A 14,371-nucleotide genomic window follows, 5' to 3' on the forward strand; every position below is an offset into this window, starting at 1 on the left:
AGGGCACATGCCCAGGTTGTGGGCCACATCGCCAGTGGGGGGCATGCAGGAGGTGGCCGATCGATGTTCTCTCTCATCGATGTTTCTATCTCTCCCTCTTTCTTCCTCTCTCTAAAATCAATAAAGAGAAACAACAACAAAAAAATTAGGACTACAGATTTTTTATTTAATCTTTTAAAAAAATTACAGCTCTGTTTCCTTTCACACTGAGAATCATGACTTTTTGGACACAAGATAATCATTAATATATCCCATAATTACTCATTTGTTGCAGGCAACATTACACACACAGCAGGGAATAATAATACTCATGCTCCTACAACCAGAGTGATAACTAGAAATAGCTTTTAAGTTCTCACTGCAATTTTTATAGCCGTTCTATATCTACATTGATCATCCTTATATACCATATCCCCCCCCCCTTTTTTGGGGTTAATTTTCACCTGGGGACATACTTTCCATTGATTTTTTTTTTTAGAATGAAAGGGGGAGAGAGAGAGAGAGAGACATTGATGTGAGAGACCGGGGATCGAACTTGAAACCTTTTGGTGTAAAAGACGACGCTCCAACCAATGGAGCCACTGCGCCAGGCTTCTCTCTTCCTTTTAAACCTCACATAGTTGGGTTCTAAAACTAACTATATTTTTAATGCTCTCTACTAGTTCTCATGCTGATGTCTGAGACTTGTTCTAGAAATAAACTCCTTGGCTCACACTTTTACCCACTTCAGTAGGTCACACTATTGTGTTCTGGTACAAAGCAATGCAGTTGAAATGTCTGATCAGAATCCGATTTTTCCCTGGCTGGCTTGGCTCAGTGGTTATAGCGTCGGTTCGCAGACCAAAGAGTGGCGGGTTTGATTCCAGTCAAAGGCACGTGCCTCAGTTGCAGTTTGTCTCTGGCCCTGGTCAGGGTTGTGCAGGAGGCAACCAATTGGTGTGTCTCTTTCATGTTGGTGTTTCTCGCACACAGGCTCTCTCTCTCTACCCCTCCCTCCTATTCTATCTGAAAATAAAGGAAAAATATCCTCAGGTGAGGATTTAAAAAATAAATAAAAATAAAAAGAGAATCCAATTTTCTTTCCCTTTAAAAGTCACTTGTTCCTTTTCTCCTTGACGATTAAAGGATTTCCCTCCTTTAGTAGCCACTAAATTTATTAAAATATGCCTTGGTCATTCTGAGTTGATTTTCACAGGTCTATTGTGTATCTTTTAAAATATATTTACCAGTTATTAACTTATTATGTCAGCTCCCAAATCCATTCTTCATCATCACCTCTGCAATAATGGAGCTGGACTCTACTTCTCCTTGGAGAGCTGGCTCGATGTTAAACTTTGTCCATGGAGGTCGTGCAGGCACTGGAGGAGAGGGTTTCTCTTCGGAATTCTAGTGTAACATGGACCAGGCTTCTGCAGGGCACACAGCTCCCAGTGCTCAGCTCCAGCAGCTCCTGGTGGTCAGCGGCACAGGGCACCTCCCCATGGAGGCCTTTCCTTGGCGCCCCCTTGAATGGCTTCACAGCAGACCACCTTTCAGTGAGTCACGCTGTGTCGTCTCCCACGGTCTTGATCTCCACCCTGGGATGGCGGGGCTTTCCTTGGTTCCTCTGCCTCAGCCCTAGGTGTAGAGGCTTCTCCCTTTATCCGTTACTCGTTTATTCTTTAGAGTTCCTTTTACTCTGCCAGCCATCCTGCCGTTACTCCAATCCCCTGTTGTGGTTAGTAATTCTTTATATAGAACTTTCCCAATTTAAATTACTTTGTGGTTTCTCTGTCCTAAATGGGTCCTCACTAATGCGATGTAGTATCAAATCTATTTTAAAATTTTTTGAATTTCAGGAAAGTGTCTGTCTCCCTACCTCTGTCTGTCTCTGTCTTTGTCTCTGCCTCGCCAGGGGACAGTCCCTAATCCTCTCTGCCCCAGTGCCCCAGCTCTTCTCTAAACCCCGGCACCTGGCTTCAGCTTCCCATTTTTCAGCTGGCAGGTGGGTCCAGCCTGCCCAGTGCCCCTCGAAGCCTCACTACCCCGCCTGCCACTCAGTGCCCCTTTACTCAAGGACTCCACTCAGCCCTTTGTCTATTTCAAACTCCCAGAAAGAGAGGGAAATTGCCTGGCTGCTTCAGGCCAGATGGTTCATTAGCCAGGGTGGCTGTGGTCATAGGGAACCGTGCCTTCCAGGGCATGGAGGCTCCTGTGAAAAGGAAGTGCAGCTGGAGGAAGTGCTGCCTGTTACCTGGGCCCCAGCCCAGCCCCTCCTCTGCCTGGCACCTCCTTGTTCTTCCCTTGGATCCAGGTCTGGAGGCACCCTCACCCCACTTCATCCCTCAACAACCATCACTTCTACTTGCTCTGCCCTGCCTCTGGCTCTGGCTAACAGTGCTCTGCTTTGGTCCTCATGACATCTTGTTGTGTACCATGAGTTTCCTGGTCTTTTGTCTGCCTTCCCATCTAACACCAGTTACCAGGGTTGGGGCTTTGGTCCACTGCTCCATCCCCGGTCCCTGCAATCGTTCCTGGTGCTCAGTGAGGTCTGTAGAATGACTGAGATACACTGTCATCCTCCCCAGTGGGAAATGCCTGAGTCCTGTTGGGGAGTTGCCCTGGGGCCATTTTGAAAGCTCAGGGACCAAAAGGCCCCCAGTGGTGGCTGATTCCCAGTCCCTGCCTCCCACCCTGCCATCCATGCCTCTCACCCAGCCCAAACCTCCCCTCCCCAGGAGGAGAGGTGGGGAAAGTGATGTCTCTATTTTTCCAGATGTGCTTCAGAAGAATCATTTGGGCTCGTTTCCCAAAAATTTCTGTTGAGATTTTGATTGACGTTACTTTTACATAGTTGACATTTGCGGAGAAACTACGTTCTTACACGTTGAGTGTTGACAGGAGCATGTTGTCTCTTTATTTTCTTGTCGTCTTTTAAAACTCAGTTTTCATATAGTTTTGCGTATTTATCATTAAGCTATTTTAGGGCACTCGACTTTGTAGTTGCTATCTTACGTGGCTTCCCCACACGTTTGTTTTCTAATGTTGATACAGAGGAAAGGAGTTGATTTGTGAATGTTTATTGTGTATCCATTCACTTTCATTCAAATCTTATTAGTCCTAAAAGCTTTTCATTTAATTATTTTAGGAATAAAATTACATTATGGACAAATGATCACTTTATCTTCTCTAGTCGAACCTCTTTTTCAGCTGTTTCTTACTGCGTTCGTTCAGCAGAGCGGATCCTTTCTTAAATAAACCTTTTGTGAGGGAAGATGTTGAGGACTCCACAGAATATTTAAAGAACAAAACCAAGAAAGTGACATATCTCAGTTTCTGGGATGCTGCCAATGCAGTACTTAGAGGAGATTAATTGCTCCCAGTGCTTATATTAGGGAGGGGAGAAAAGAGAAACAGTAAATCAAATTGATACTTGATGAACTTGGTTCCCTTTGAGTTACAAACCAAGAGAAAGGAGAAAAAGGAAGTAATAAATTTAAACAAAATGGGGGAAGAAGAAAGGGTTGATAAACTTAATCATATGTAGCACGTGGGAGGAAATGGCCCCGACTGGGCATCAAAGCCACAACCTTTCGGTGTGTGGGACAACGCTCCAACCAACTGAGCCATTTGGCCAGGGCTGGCTGGCTTGCTTTTAGTGTAAAAAAAAAAAAAAAGGAGAAAAGGTCAAGTCCTTGGTTTTGCCTGCCCTCAGGCCAGAGAATTTGGGATCAGATACCCTGGGCTGGGTGGAGTGGGGCACACTCACAGTGTGGGCACAGAGGGGAGACTGGCTATGTTGGGTTCACACATTCTTTTCACACTGGTTCCTTAGAGGATTTCACTAAGTCTATTTGAAGGGAAAGTTCTCTTTCAGTCAGTCTTAAAAATACTAATACTGTAAGCCATTAGCTAAGTTCTAAAAAGGAACAAATGCAAATTAGCAATACACTGGAAAAAGGAATGAACTAATACAAAACATGTTTTACAAGCAAAACAAGGAGATCAGGTTCTCAGCAGTCTGCTTGTATGTTTTTATAACAAAATGGAAATTCATATCTTCCCAGGGGCTCATCATTTATTCCCCTCCACTCAATGTAATATGCAGCAATTTTTTTTTAATGGAGAGGAAAAAGCTCTCAGCTGCTCTTTTGAACAAGCGGAGACAGAAGGACATCTTGGAGCAGCTCTGGGTCTGCTGGGAGTCACTGGGTGGCCCTTGTGTTTTGCAATGGAAGGAGCGTGAGCTCCCGTCTTCCAGGTGGGGGCTGCTGTAGAACAGGTGTAGCAGGTGCTGGCCTCCCTGGGGTGCAGAGTTCTGGCACAGGCAAACCAAGAGCCTGTGGGAAGGTAAGAACTGAGACCCCAGCCCCTTTGCCTGAGATCTGAAGTTAGGGAGGCCTGGGGGGGTCATCTGGTGGGCTTGGCCAAGTTGCCAGGGCTGCGATGCTCCCAGTACAGTGGGAGCTGAGGCTGGGATCTGGGGCTAGGCCACCTGCTGGCGTGGAGGTTTGGGGAGGGTCCCAACCTTGTGAAGATGACCTAAGGAAACAGGTCTTGGAGCCCGGATGAGGGGAACCCTTGGGTCAAGACCAACAGGGCATCACTGCAGTTGTCTACAGCATCCTGCAGACTTTGGGACCCTTTTTCAGCAGTGACACTGGGTGGCAGCCTCAGAGGCAAAGATGGCAGCTGCCTCTCTGCCTGGCATAGGTACGTGCTAAGGAGGCCTCGAGATGGAGGTGCTGAACTGCCCGCAGGAGCTTGTGGGCGTTGTCATGTAGGCGTGGCGAATGCAGGTTCCCTCTTAGCTCCTGGGACAGCAGGGCTCTTCCGCCCAGTAAGAAGTCTCCTGCTTCTGCATTTGCCACACACTGCACCTCGTGGCTGCTCCTGAGCTGGTGCTGGTGGACTCATGCACGACACCACGCGTGGGCACCCATGCTGCCAGGCTCTGTGCTGGGCACTCGAGACATGTTTCCCCAGCCCTGCAGCCACTGCGGGAGGGCCTGCGGCAGACTCCTGCCTCCAGGGACAAGGGTGCTCAGCTGCCTCAGGTGGGGCTTCATCACCCAGAACCCCCAGGGCTCTGTCCCCTGGGCTGTTTTTATTTTTAATATGTTTTTATTGACTTTTTTAGAGAGAGGAAGGGAGAGACAGAAACATCGATGAGAGAGAAACATCGATTGGCTGCCTCCTGCATGCCCCCCACTGGGGATCAAGCCCGAAACCCAGGCATGTGCCCTCTCAGTCCACTGAGCCACACCAGCCGGGCCCTGGGCTGTTTTTAAATGTCCGCTTTGTCCCAGTTCACTGAAGATGCCGGATGGTCAAGGGGGTTTACCTCACTGCCACAGAAGCTGCATCACTGCATATTTTCTATTCTCATGAATTTACAATTTCTAAATGAAGATAAGCCAGTGTAAAATTGGGGGAAGAATAGGCTTTATCTATTTGTTAATCTTCACCCTAGGATATTTTTCCTATTGATTTTTTTAGAGAGTGGAAGGGAGGGAGGGTTGTGGGGGGAGAGAGAGAGGAAGAGAGACATCTGTGAGAGAAACACATTCCTGCATGTGCCCAGACCATGGCCAGGGATCCAACCTACAACCCAGGTATGTACCCTTGACTGGGAATTGAACCCGTGACCCTTCAGTGTGCAGGCCGATGCTCTAACCGTTGAGCAACACATGTCAGGGCTCTGAATATTATGGTGTTGAAAACCCTCTAGGTCTCCATCACCAGGAATGTCCCTGCGTTTCTCTTTTGAAAGCCTGTAGCCTCCAGAACATCTGCAAAGGTGCACCGCAACATTCCCTGATTCCATTTTTGGGGTCCTCCCTTCAAACAGCCTCCTCGTTATGTGAAACAATTGAACTCTCCCCACACTGGGCTCTGGGCCTTTCTGGGCACCCGAAACCCAGTAATATTCTCTGATAAACGAGGCATCTCTTTCCTGCTTTTCCCCCAGGAGCCCACACTGACGCCCAGTGGGCAGCCTTCCCCTCCCCCACCCCAGGCAAAAGTAGCTGCAGTCACCTGTTTTCTTTTATAACAGGACAGAGAAGTGTCCTGCAGCAGCACCCCCAGCACGGGACCACGGTGCCCCCGCCCTGGAGGTGCTGCTGTGGATTCAAGGCAGCTGTCAGAGGTCTTCGTCCTGTTCCGCTCCCCACCGGGTCACTGCTCTCAGTGCCTGCGCCCCGGCCGCTCTCCCGGCTGCCGGACTTGCTCCTTGTGCTTCCCAGTTCAGATTTCTACAGGGAATCTGGGTTAGTCAGCTTCCACTCCCCTTTCACGTTGGCACCCACGGGTCAGCTGGCCCTGGCCCATCAGCTGTGGCCGGGGTGGTATGGCCATGCTTCTGGGCCCTGCTGCTTTCCGAAAGGACAGGGTGGGCATTGCCCTGGGAGCAGAGGGCCGGAGTGACTGCAGCACAGCCCTGTTTGCCCCAAGCCACAGCTGCTCAGTGTCAGAGGCAGGTTGCTGATCCAGATTCATTTTCATAGCTGTCAGCCCCCGATTCAGACGTAGGTGTGGAGGTACAGGAGGGTACGGAGCAATTCTTTGGCCAAGACTGAAATATGGCCAGAATGGGGGAAATAAGAAAGTGCTGTTTTTCTATCACTCCTTAAGTAGATACATTTCAACCACCCAATAAAGAACAGTTATCAAGCGCCTAAACAAATAAAAAACCTCTCACTGAAGGATAATGTAAGAAAAAAAGCCAATAAATCATTACCCGAATGTTTGAAAAGTGGCGTGAATTGCATATTAAAAAGTCAAGGGAATGGAGTGAGGTCATCTTACAATGGCAGGAGGGCCCTCGATGAGAGCCAGCTGTGCTCAGGCTCCACACCTGGCCCCGCGCACGGGCCAGTCCACGTGAGACGAGTCCAGAGTGAAATGAACCGTCCCGGGAGCCGCAGGGAACAAGGCCCTGGCCGGGCAGAACCTGCCGTGGGAATGGGTGACACTAGCAGCTCTTCCAGCTCTCCGCAGCTCGGCGCTTCGGAGCAGTCCTCAAGGGCTGGCAAAGCTGGCCATCCTCTTGTTTGTTTTGTGAATTTTAGTATTTTTTATCCTCACCCGAGGACACTTTTGCATTCATCTTCAGATAGGGAGAGAGGGAGGAAGAGAGAAACATCCATGTGAGAGAGATACATCGACTGGCTGCCACCCACACGACCCCTCCTCCCCCAAGGGGGGGCCGGGGACAAACTGCAACTGAGGTACATGCCCTTAGCGGGAACCAAACCCGGGACTCTCTGGTCCGAGGGCCGATGCTCTAACCGCTGAGCCAAACCAGCCAGGGCTTATTTTGTGAATTTTAAAATGGCCTCCCAATCTCTTCTTCTTCCCTGGGTCTCATGGTTACTTCCTGTTCCAGGCACCTGCACGATAATCCCCGTTTCCCCTGAGTTTTTTTTCTAAGTCCCTATAGTGAGCTTTGTACCCATGGCATCCTCTTGAAGGGGGACTGTCAGTGAAAGCATTCAGTGATTTCAACCAAGACTTCCTGGATTTGAATCCGCTCTCTAATTCTCACCAACCTGTGCCTTGATGTTCTCATCTGTAAAGTGGGGATAAGTATAGTAATCACCCAATAGGATTCACATGAGGATTCAATGCGAGGATTTACGTTAATTATTGGAGTCATGGTGCCTGGTACACAGTAACTGCCTACTAAATATTAGCTGATTTTATTGTGAAGTAGAGATAGGAGAAGAGCTGCATGACACATTGTTGGCTCACACACCCTAGCCATCTTGGCCATTCCAGGGAAAGGCACAGAAAGGAAAGCTAAGGGCTGCCTGGTCTGGGACTCGGCATCTCTCCATGGGTCTCAGTCCCTTCCAAAACAGCATGGCTCAGAGTGATTTCATAGCTGTCCTCCACCACTGCAACAGTGTAGTGATCGTCCACTCATCTGTCATGGACACTTGCCTTATGGTCATCAGATATTCATTGCCCTTTTTTTAAAACAGCCCTTGATATCTTTAGGGGGACTTGCCCCTATCCCATTGAGTGCAGTCTTCGGGGAGCAGTAGGTTAGGAAGTACCCAAACTCATTGCTGAAGAAGCCAAAGGGGTCTTCAGAACTCATCATAGAACTCAGAATTGCCCACGAGTTCTAGGGGCCTATGCTCCATCCATCAGACTCTGCTGGAACTCTGAGATAGGAGGAGAAGCAGAGAGACCCAGGACAGAGGAGAAAAGGGTCAAGTTGGCTCACTGCAGGTGCCGTGCCACCGTAGTCCCTGCTGTTTCTGAGCTGGTTTCTCCTGCCTTCTTGTCAGCCATCTGAGCTACTCCAGAGCTGTCCTGTATGCTTCCAGCTGGCCAGGGTCACAGTCTGTCTTGCTTCCAATCAAAGACCTTGAACTGAAATGCATTCGTTGAATTCTAGTCGGAGTTGTTCACTCCCACAGTTCTGATGGGTTAAAAAGTATGAAGACCACTGTGGTGCTCAGGTAGCTCCTGACCCATGAATTGGGACCCAGATGCAAGGTTGCAGAATAATGAAAAGGTCACAAAACTTGTGTTTGTATTCTGTTTCTTGTTCATCTGCACTCTCCCTAAAAACCTTCCACCTGTCACATAATCCGGGCTAGGAATCACTAGACCTGTCAGGAAATTGCAGGTCTTCCAGACCCATGGACTTGCAGAGGTGGAGTTTGAACCAACGACTCCAGACCTTCTTCAGCACTCCTTTTATCATACCACATGGCCACCTGTGAGCCAAGAGCTAACGCTGTTGGTTAGTAGATAACCAAATCATTGTTTCCAACCTCACATCCATGCCTTTGGCTGCAAGGTGCTGAGTTGCCTCCCACTAGAGTAGGAAGAGTGTAATTCTCTGCTCTATGCACGTTGGGCTCGGCCCTGTGATTTGATCTGATCATTGGAATCTGAGCAGAAGTGACAAATCTGCCAAAGAGTATCTGTGTTGCCACCGACCCTTCTTGCACTTTCTGCTACTTACCATGTGCAGAACATAGCCCAGGTGGCCACTGGCCCCAGAATGAGAGACACCTGGGGGAGACTAAGTGCTGCCCAGAGCCTGATGGAGGGCTGCCCCAGCCCACCCACAGCTCCGGACTGTGACCTGCTGCTGCTCGGAGCTGCCGAAGTTTGTTACCCAGCGTGACTCAGGATGAGCCTGCCAAATCGATGTTCTCGAGCTCACAGGAAGAGCTCAGTGTGAACAGCAGGGTGCGTGGTTCCAGATGCCCGGCAGGCTGCTGCCCAAATCCACTGCCTAACTCACCCGGTTCCTGCAGCCAGGGCTCTTCTCACCCCAGTTCTTCAACCTCAGCTCCCTCTTCTTCCCTTTACTAACCCTTCATTCCAGCAGAGCTGAAACCTAGTGCATTCCTACCCCTAACTCCTCTGCTCCACCTGGTTGTCCCCAACTTCACGAAGACAACCAACCCAGTCCCATCCACCCCTCCTTTCTCCGAACACGTGTCTGAGTGGACAGAGAGCTCAGATGCTTCTTTCCTCTCACGTCCTCTCCCTCACTCTGGTGCCCCCTCCACCCCTCTGGGCTAGAAGAAGTGTCTGGTGCAGCCCTGTCTGTTGTCACCCAGGTCCCTCTGACGTGGAGTCCTGGCTGTCCTGCACCACCCCTGGGCCTCCCCTGAGCACTCTCCCTGGTGCACCTGCTGTGTGACACTTGGTACAGAGGAGAGCATGTTGGAAGCAGACGGGAAAAGCCCTCGAAGGAGCGACCAAGACAAAGGAAAGAGGCTGCCTTGGGGCTGTGACAAGACCAACCTGGATGCCAGGCCGGAACGGAACCTGAGAGCTCGCTGGAGGAGGCCTGGAGAAGCCCTGCCTTGCCTCGACCAGCAGCCGCTGAGGGCTCTCGAAGGCCTTCTGTCCCTGGAAGGGGACATCAAGAAGTGAATACACTCAAAGGACAGGGGCAGGGAGGACCTGCCTGGTCATGCCAACGGAAAGTAGCCACCTGGTTTTCTGCCCAATGGTTCTCTGAAAGTATTTTACCGAGTAAGACTTTATACCTGGCAAGAGTGGTCTAGAAGTGGGTCACTCAAGTAACAGAGGAAGTGCTCTTGAGGTCAGTGCAGTTCCTGACGCCCTGACTCAGAACATCAAACCACCGGAAAAAACCAGACACGCAAGACTGCAGGCTGCCGTTCAGGCGGGAGAACCTGCAGCCCTCCGGGGCCCAAAGCCAGAGAATGTGTGGGAACAGAGTTTTATTGCAGGAACCTAAATTTAACCAGCTGGAGCTCTTTTTAAACAATCATCCTATTCTTATATTTAGAATAAATTATGCATCTTTTAGCAGGCAGTCAGCGTTTCATTGTTAAGACGGAAGATGGAACGGAGTGTTCTTGGCCAGGCTGCTCCCAGGACCCAGGCTCCTTGTCAGGATTTCTCAGCATGTGGTAAAGACATTTATTAGGGCAAATGTGCTTCAGGCCTGACAGAGGGGAGGCCCAGGGACCTGCACAGCAAGCAGCTGCCAGCGCTGAGCGGCACAGAGGAAACCTTTCCAAAGTGATGTCATTATCTCCTGAAGTGCTACCGGCGCCTGGGGGGAGTGAGGAAGTTAGAGAAAAGGGGAGTTTTCGAATGTTCAGTGAATTTACCAAAATCCATTGGTGAGAGATGCTAAAATGCTTCATATAACCAAAGCAGTGTGAAATGTTTAAAAACGAGACAGTTCCAATGAATTAGTCCCCCCCCCAAAATAGACTTTAGAATATATAGGAAATCAACATATTATGAAAAGGGGGCGAAAAAAGATCATTCCTTAAAAAGATCAACAGACTATGAAACCTTCTGGCCAGTTTTACAAAGCAAAGTCCTAATTAGGAATGAATACAGAGAAATAAATTCCTGAGGCAACTCCTGATACCAAAACCTGACAAATCAGCATGAAAAATTTATGTTGATCAATCTTTCTTACTTCTGAATATTGATAAAAAAAAGTCCTAAATAAAATATTAGCAAATTGGACTCATCTGTGTATTAAGCCACAGTTTTCTGATAGGAGTGCGAGTAGTTTAACAATTTGGGAAATTTAGTCTTGTAAATTGTCACATTCATAGGATACAAGTAAAAAAAGTTGTACGTAATTATCTTCAGCGCTTCTCAAACTGGAATGCGTGGAGGAATCACCTGGGCGAAGCTCCCATGAAAACGCAGGTGCTGACTGTAGGGCTGGGATGGGACCTTGTGTATGCTCTGCCGACAAGCACCATTATGCACAGTAAAGGTTCAGAAGCAAAGCTCTAGCTCAGTTCTTAGCCCTGGGGAGATGGTATAGTTACCAGGAGAGTTTAATTATTAGTATTTAAAAAATTGTTTTAATTGATTTTAAAGAGAGAGGAAGGGAGAGAGAGAAGATGGAAACATCAATGAGAGAGAACATCAACTGGCCACTTGTTGCACGTCCCCCACTGGGGATCAGGCCCACAACCTGGGCATGTGCCCTGACCAGGAATCAAGCTGGTGACCTCTTGGTGCATGGGTCAATGCTCAACCACTGAGCCACACTGGTTGGGCTACCAGGAGAGCTTTAAAAAATGCTGATGGCCCTGGCTGGTTTGGCCCAGCGGTTAGAGCATTGGCCTGCGGTCCGGAGAGTCCTGGGTTCGGTTCCCGCTAAGGGCACGTACCTTGGTTGCAGTTTGTCCCTGGCCCCGATTGGGGCCGTGTGTCTCTCTCACATCGATGTTTCTCTCTCTCTTCTTCCCTCTCTCCCTCCCGCTCTAACTGAAGATAAAATGCAAAAATGTCCTCGGTGAGGATTAAAAAAAAGATTTGAGGTGATTCTAATGTGAAGCCAGGATTCAGAGCCACTGACCTAGGCCAATGCTGAAAAAACACTGGATATAATCGAACATCCATTACTGACCAGAATGCCCAGAACGCCCCAAACAGGAGGGCGATTCCTTAAAGGATTTACTGGAAACCAGCAGCAAACAGTGCATTTCATCAAGTAAAAACAGAGGCCACCCCATTAAATGAACAACAAAAGAGAAATGCCCACCATCATGGTAACTGCTCAAAAGCTCTAGATGTTCAGATGATGAGATTAAGTAAGAACAAGGAAGTCAGTGTACAAACTTGAAAATAAAAGCAAACCATGGTGGCCTGGCCGGTGTGGGTCAGTGGACTGAGCATCCTCCCGTGGACTGAGAGGTCCCGGTTCTACTCCTGCCTGGTCAGGGCACATGCCTGTGTTGCAGGCTCGATCCCTAGTAGGGGGCTTGTGGGAAGCAGCCCATCAATGTTTTTCTTTCAATGTTACCATGATGATTTCCAGATAATGATTACCCACCTAAAAAATAAAATCGGTTTAATAGAATATCAAAACAATAAGAAACTTAGTGTGGGCAGATACGAGGTAAACAAAAATCAAGGGCCTTTAAAAAACACCACGAAATATATTTTTATTGATTTTAGAGAGAGAGGAAGGGAGAGAGAGAAACATTCATATGAGAGCAAAACATTGATCATTTATTGAACGCGGGGACCTCTTGGTATATGGGACAACATTCAACCAACTAAGCCACACCACCAGCCAGGGCTCAAGGACCTTTCCATGTATCAGAAATTAGAAATATTTCTTAAAAACGTTTTGTAGAGTCGTGCAGCTGAGGTGAGGGTATGGCGTGTCGCAGATGCAGACCAGAGCACAGTGGACCCCCAGAGCTGTTTTACGACAAGAATGAAGCCTGGAAATCCATTTGCAATTCTAGCATGACTGCTGTCCAGACCAAGATAGCAGGCGAGCGTTGGAGCTCCCTTGTCTGCCTGAGGATAAGCCCTGTTATCTGTTGGATATTGGCTGCAGTACTGGGCTGAGGAGATGATCTCTCTGATGAGGGGCACTATTGGGTGGGCATCGACATCAGCCCTGCCATGCTGCATGCAGCCTTGGACCGAGAAGCACAACGAGACGTTCCGCTGGGGGATCTGGGCCGGGGCATCCCCTGCAAACTCGAAGCAGTTGGAGCTGATTACAGCCCAGGCCACCAAGGTCGGCTTTACTGGTGGGGTGGTGGTGGAATACCCCAGTCGTGCCAAAACAAAGCAGTTCTCTCTCTTTGTTTTCTGGACCATCAACATTTCTGCCAAAGGGGCTGAACGAAATTAAGGATGAAGAGGAGGCCAGGGAATCCACATTCACGCAAAAGAGGAGGCCCTACAGGACTGCGAGGAGTGGGTGGTGAGGAACCGCGTCAGTGGGTGCTGGAGAAGAAGGAGCGCCACGGACTGCAGGGCTTGGGAGTCAGACCCGACACGCAGTGCACGGCGCAGGCGCAGGCCCCTCCTAAGCAGATGGTGCTTGGAGTGGGAGGGCGGGGTCCACACCTGTGGGCGGTGCTCCCAGCTCAGGCCCTTGCCTCTGGAGAGTTTTATAGATTGAAGTATCTACTTCATCAGTTGACAAAATAGTGTTTAGAAAAGTTATAATAGTATTTTCTTCATTAAACAAAGTTCTGAGAGCATGTTATTTTGTTATAAAGGCAATAAACCACTTTCTGTGGACAAAAATAAATTTTAAAGTATTTTTTAAATTGGTATTTAGAGACAGAGGCAGGGAGAGAGAGAAAAACATTGATGTGAAAGCAAAACACCCATCGGCTGCCTCCTGCACACTCCCTACCGGGGATTGAGCCAGAGACCCGGGCATGTGCCCTGACCGGAAATCAAACTGGCAATTTTTCGGTGCCGGGGACAACGCCCAACCAACTGAGCCACATTGGCCAGGGCTAGAAAATATTCTTTAAAGACTCCTTTAACAATAGCAACCTGTATAAAATATATCCTAAAATATTTCATAAGAAATGTATGGCACACATATGCTATACACGACAAATTTTTACCAAATGATGAAACTTTTACCAAAGGACTTGAATAAATGAAGAGACATCCTCCTTGCAGATGGAAAGTCTTAATAGTATAGAAGTGTCAGTTCTGCCCCAAAGCAATAAACTAACATAATATTTATCAAGAGCCTGATATAATTTTTAAAATATTTATAGAGCATTTAAAAATTCATCTGGAAGAATATTTTTATAAACATAGAAAAACAATATTTGGAAACAGCAATGAATTAAGGGGGAGACTTATCAGATATTTTTCATTGAGCTATAATTTACATACAATGTAATTAATACATTTTAAGTGTACAGTTTGAAGTTTTGATAAATGTGTCCACTCTTGTAACCACCAAACCAGTCAACACCAACCCCGTAGAACATTTTTATCTTTCTGGAGGATTCCCTGAGGCCCCTTTACAAGTCAGCCTCCCCCCCAGCCCCTCCTGCCAACACTGGGCCTGACCCAGGCTACCACTGATGTGTTTTCTGTTGCTACAGAGTAGTCCCACCTGTTCTAGAATTTC

The 14,371-nt window shown here is 48.3% G+C and overlaps 1 pseudogene; it reads left to right on the forward strand.

Annotated features, from left to right (window-relative positions):
* The first annotated feature begins 12,627 nt into the window (after window positions 1-12,627).
* LOC118625065 lies at window positions 12,628-13,419 on the forward strand (annotated as a pseudogene).
* The last annotated feature ends 952 nt before the right edge of the window (window positions 13,420-14,371 follow it).

This window comes from Molossus molossus, unplaced genomic scaffold (genome assembly GCF_014108415.1).
Source record: "Molossus molossus isolate mMolMol1 unplaced genomic scaffold, mMolMol1.p scaffold_m16_p_11, whole genome shotgun sequence".
Lineage (NCBI taxonomy): Eukaryota > Metazoa > Chordata > Mammalia > Chiroptera > Molossidae > Molossus > Molossus molossus.